At 40.5% G+C, this 5,282-nt stretch overlaps 1 protein-coding gene across 5 annotated transcripts in view; it reads left to right on the forward strand.

Moving 5' to 3' along the window:
* The first annotated feature begins 2,484 nt into the window (after positions 1-2,484).
* The window catches only part of LOC117114130 (adhesion G protein-coupled receptor L2-like), a 29,805-nt gene continuing 27,007 nt past the window's right edge, over positions 2,485-5,282 (forward strand). For 2 of the 5 annotated variants that reach the window (XM_033257678.1, XM_033257682.1), the window contains exon 1: positions 4,445-4,498. The gene's annotated coding sequence lies outside the window, so the exon portion shown is untranslated. Of the gene's footprint in view, positions 2,613-3,095; positions 3,165-4,444; positions 4,499-5,282 lie in introns of those variants that run through there. The other 3 variants (XM_033257680.1, XM_033257681.1, XM_033257679.1) reach the window with 3 other exon arrangements.

The following is a 5,282-nucleotide window of genomic DNA, read 5'->3' on the forward strand; positions in this document are numbered from 1 at the left end:
TATGTTCGAGAGCGGAGATGTGTGTCCTTCTGTTGAATTACCTTGATCTGCCATTAGGGAGATGTTTGGTTTGCTGTGAACATTAATTTTGCTAATAATAAGAAAGCACAAAAGCATGTGTTTTAAACATGTCGGAGATGATAATCAACACATACCCTAAATATAGACCCAGGGTTATTAGGTTTCTTTCTTTTAAATGATCGTAGTTTTGTTTACCGGTTCTTTCACTTCCATAAGTACGGTACGGTAATCATTATTCAGTTCCCGGAAATCTCCTTAGATTAACTGAAACACAATAAGAGCAGGATTGGAATTGAACCTAGTACCAAAGGTTAAATATAGATCTCCACGGTTCAATCTGAGCCGACAGTTTGGTGTACAAAACGTTCTTTTGTAGAACCATAAATTATAACGTAAATTTCAACTAAATAACGTTGCTAACGCTGCTGGAATGTTCTTATAACTGTGACAGTCTAATGACAACATTCACAACGTTTGCGAATGTTGTATGTAATAACATTAAGTTTGCTAGGAAGATCCTTCTTTATATGAGAGTGGTGTATCCAGGAATTTGAAACAGAAAAGGAGCCCATGGGGGACTTTCACAGAGTCTAAGACCACCTCAGCCCCACCATGGTCATGGCTGAGGTGGTCTATAATTTGGCATTTTTTCTCCATTAAAAAAAGATAAATGGAGAGAAGTGAGGTGGGGCTCGCCACTGTATGAAGAGTAAATGTAATCACTTCTGAATGTAATGTAATATGTATCATAGGTAAATACAGTTCTACACTTATCATTAAATTGTTGTTGCTATGTAGGCCTAAACGTGTAAACAGGTAGAAACGAAAATATACTAATGGATAAATATGGATGAAAATGGATGAAACGTCTATCAAACGCAATTAATATAAATTTAGTTTAATCGACGTTTGACACCGCACTATCTATATATCTGATAATCATATGCGAATCAATAATTACATGTAAGAAATATCATTTGTCTTGTCCTCTATCTAATGTTTGTAAACAATTTCTATCAGCAATCGTATAAGGCTATGTTTTCACACGGCGGCAGCTAACGGTTAGCAGGATCCGGATTCTGCTAACCGTTAGCTGCCGTGCGTCCATTTGAGAAAATCCCGATCCGGATACCAACAATATGATGATCGAATCACTGGCCAATAAGAAACTGGAAATTGTAAACGCGTACGTAAACTTGCTAACCGATAGCGCTTGCTAATTGTATCCGGATACCGCTAACGGTTTGCGCTAACCGATCGGGCGTTCTCACCACATCTTTATATGTCTGAATTAACGCATGAATGGTTTCATGGACCTTCTCAGGACTTTTTTCCTAACCCACATCTTTATAATCTACTTTTGCTGTGAGTTCCGCTTGAACAATTCCGTGGAGCTTTTGGTTTCTGCGCATGACATGTTTCCAATGGGGGATTTATCTGTTGAGCATAATCTCTGAATAGAGAAGCCCTGGCAGCTAGCTGGCTTTTTTTAAATTTTATTATTATTTTTAGCTTTAAATTGCTGGCAGCTAGCTATTGAAGCCTAGTCTTGCTTATTTTGTATTGTCTGTTTTTGTTCTTGTCCTAAAACAAATAAAAGAAATACATTTTGTGAAAATTTGAATTGTTTCTTTTGTATGTCAAATTATATATATAAAAGAATAAGGTGGTAGTTTTTATATTTGAAAACAAAAACCTGCATACGAAAACGGAAACCAGTATTTCCCCGATGGAGCGGGGGGGGGGGGTGTAAGCGTGGTCAGTCGTCACTAAAGTGGTCCAGGGGAAACAGCTCTTCCCCTCCGAAAATATTACAATTTAGGGGTTTCAAAGGCTTATTTAATCATCCATCCATCACCCTAGTGCATTCCCAGACCTCTGCCTAGGTGGCTCGAACAAAGAAGCTGAAAACACATTTGCCCTGCCATATCCACCCTCCTACTAAAAACTGATACACAGAATATCATCCAATGTCGTTTTATATTAACGCTTATTAAAAACCTCCATCGGTATTTTTATAGTGGTTTTTTTTCAGTGGAAAGAGAATTTTTACATTGTTCTGCAAAACTCTTGTATCTAGTCTGTAAGCTAATTATAAACCGTCTAATTTAAGAAGTGAACAAGAAATGGTATTTAAATTAAATTATTTAAAAGAATACAAATGTCAGATTGTTTTGTTCCAAATTTACAATTACTCTAGGCTGTATTGATTCTTATTTAATCATTTCTGTCATTTCTTTGACCAGCCATCATCAGGCCCATATCTACCGAATTCCCCATTACAATTACAACCGGTATTACCGTTTCATCATCGTCCCTACTGACACTTTTCACACTAAACGATCAGATGTTCCCTCAGTTTAGAATGGTTGTGTACCGCAGTTATTGCTTTTTAATAAAACATTTCTCGGTAGCCAGACATTCTTAATTTCCTGATTTGTATTACAATCATATTTTAATTGGATTCCTTCTTTTTAGATTGTCAATCGGATTCGAGCATTTATAACGAAGCCAGGAATACATTGTCGTTTTTTAAAACGACGGCGGATCCACCATTTTTCAAACAGGGCACAGCAGTTTCAGAAGAGTGAGTAGCACATAATATTGTTATGCATTTTACAAATTTAGCGTCAAATCGAAGGTGGGGAGGGGGGTGGGGTGGGATGTTTCCTTTACGGTGCCCCTACTGGATCCGTCCCTGCCTAGCAACTGCATGAACTATGTGAATTAGGCCTAAATCATTTGTATTATTTAGTGCTAATTGATTGGCGTCGAGAGCCAGTAAGGGCCCCGGGGCAACACCTCACATCCCCCCTTCACTTGGGATCCCCACTCGGCCGCTCCCAAAATTAAGTCTCCTCTAAGACGCTATTTGTCCAAATCCACATAGGCCTAGATGAATATGATTCCATGTGATTATTTGTTTGAAATGCAGATGTATCAGAATAATCTGATAATAAACGATAATAATTATATATACACGATACATACCACTTTGCATGCAGTGGGAGGTACATATAAAATCAATAATAAAGATTAAGATCAGTATCATATTTTATTTCACTTACCTTCAGAGGAATTTACAAGAAATCACAAGTAATCACTATCAGGCCTACTCAGATAACGGAGCTTTGCTACACAATGTAAGATACAGAGGTCTGTATTTAGCTAATGTCCCATTCCCCCTTTCAATTTTTTTTCTGCTTCGTTTATCACCAATTATCTGTTCCTTTCATCGTGTTTATGCTTGTTTTCTTACCTAAACAACATGTACATGTGTACGTGCCTTATCACTGGGCCGGTGTCACGGTAGTCACGGTTCTGGCTTTACTGATCCTGATCGACTAAACAGGTGCCCGCTGGTGGCACAAAAAATGACCTGGGTCAAGTTCTATGGGGAGCCGGCACGGACCCCCGAGGGCGTCCCTAGGACCGGTCCCTTGATATGGCATGTGCATTATCCATCAAGCCTGTAGTATATCTAAAACCTTGTACAAGCAGTCAGTAACTTCGGAACCAACAACATCAGGTTCCCAATAAAATATTTCAAATAATATCTTCTTTATTAGGTAACCTGGGAACATAAAATCACCGATAGATTTTATAACAAATATTGATAAATTACATTTAACCAGCAGCCCTTCTCCGCTGCAGATTCCCGACCACAAAGAAAGTCTCTATGCAGGAAATGGCATCCCCCCAACCCCCTGGATCTGTGATGACCACAGACAGAGACTTCATGACGGTGAAGCACCTGGATTGAGGGGGGGGGGGGGCATCTGGTTTGGAACGGGAGAGCATTGGGTGGACTATTCCCCTGGGGGGAATTATTCATCTAGTAATAAAAATACAGAAAGACTGAGAAACACGCCCATAAAACCATAATGTAAACCACAACAAAAGGTTTCATTTTGGCTTGGGCTCGGGCCCTATGGAGATTTTGTTCTTACACCGAAAATTGTTCATCTTGGTCCGGGCCCCCCAATAGACCCGGACCTCAGGGCAGCGACCTCCCTGAACCCCCCCCCCCCCCCCCCCCCCCTCTCTCTCTCTCTCTCTCTCTCTCTCTCTCTCTCTCTCTCTCGACGCCACTGCTAATTGATCTGTGTTAATCTATTTTTTGGGGGTGGAGGTTATGTTTTTCTCTGTATGTTCTTATATTGTGAACGCACCGATCTTTATTGAGTGATTTAATGGTGAAGTCCTAGGCCTATGTTCAGATTAATTTAGAAATACAGTATTAGTATTATTATTTACCAGCGCTTAGGCCTACCAATAATGTATAGGCCTATAATAGTAGTTCATTAGACGTCAATTACCGCCCTCACTGAAGTACTTCGCTATCAAAGCAATGCACGTCCTGTAGTACTCGACGCATACATGCGTAACTTCAATTAAGGTCACGTGATTGATAATGCTGCAGCGATTAGATGTTTAAGATTTCAAGTCAGTTCATTACAGATCTATCATGGAATTGGTAAGTATTGCTGTCCTTGAACTTGCTTATCATGTTCAATATTGTTTAGCTCGTTTAAGTAAAGCCGGGCGCGCATTGCCCCCGACGGTCGCCGGCCGACGCGATTCTATGGAGAAAGCAACGCAACGTAAAGGCCAACTCAGACAGCGTCGGCCGACGCAGCCCGACGCGATTTGTTGTCGCGTCGGGTCTGTGTGAGTTGAACGCAGACGCGATGGTGTGCGTCGGGGGCAGTCGCGTAGTAGAATATTAAACGTGTTTAATATTTCTCACGACGGCTTAAGACTGTCCCCGACAATAAATCGGGTCGGGCTGCGTCGCCCGACGCTGTCTTGAGTTGGCCTTAACTTGCGCAACGGATTGCTTTTAAGCTTGGTTTCCATACAATCGCTACACTGTCCCTACAGCGTTTTCACTGCGTCGACACCTTGGACTGCGACGCAATCGGGAACGCTCCCTCATTCAACTGACCGACTATCACCATGACTATAATGGCTGGACCACCTGCAAAACTTGTTAAAAATTTATTTCTTATCTTCTTAATTTATATAGAGTATATATATATATGTATATATATATTTATATATATATGTATATATGTATATATGTATATATAATAATAGTGTAGTTTTATATAGCGCACAGATCCATCTAATGTAAGATGCTCAGGGCGCTTGAAATGTGGACTAGGAACTCCATCAATGACTTTCTTCGCCCCTAAGGGTCCCTTCGTGTCTGTGCTACACGGTAACCCGGTACCAGCAACTCTCGTCGTCCACCACAG

The sequence above is a fragment of the Anneissia japonica genome, unplaced genomic scaffold (assembly GCF_011630105.1).
Source record: "Anneissia japonica isolate Jap-2015-1 unplaced genomic scaffold, ASM1163010v1 scaffold287840_len1291095_cov163, whole genome shotgun sequence".
NCBI lineage: Eukaryota > Metazoa > Echinodermata > Crinoidea > Comatulida > Comatulidae > Anneissia > Anneissia japonica.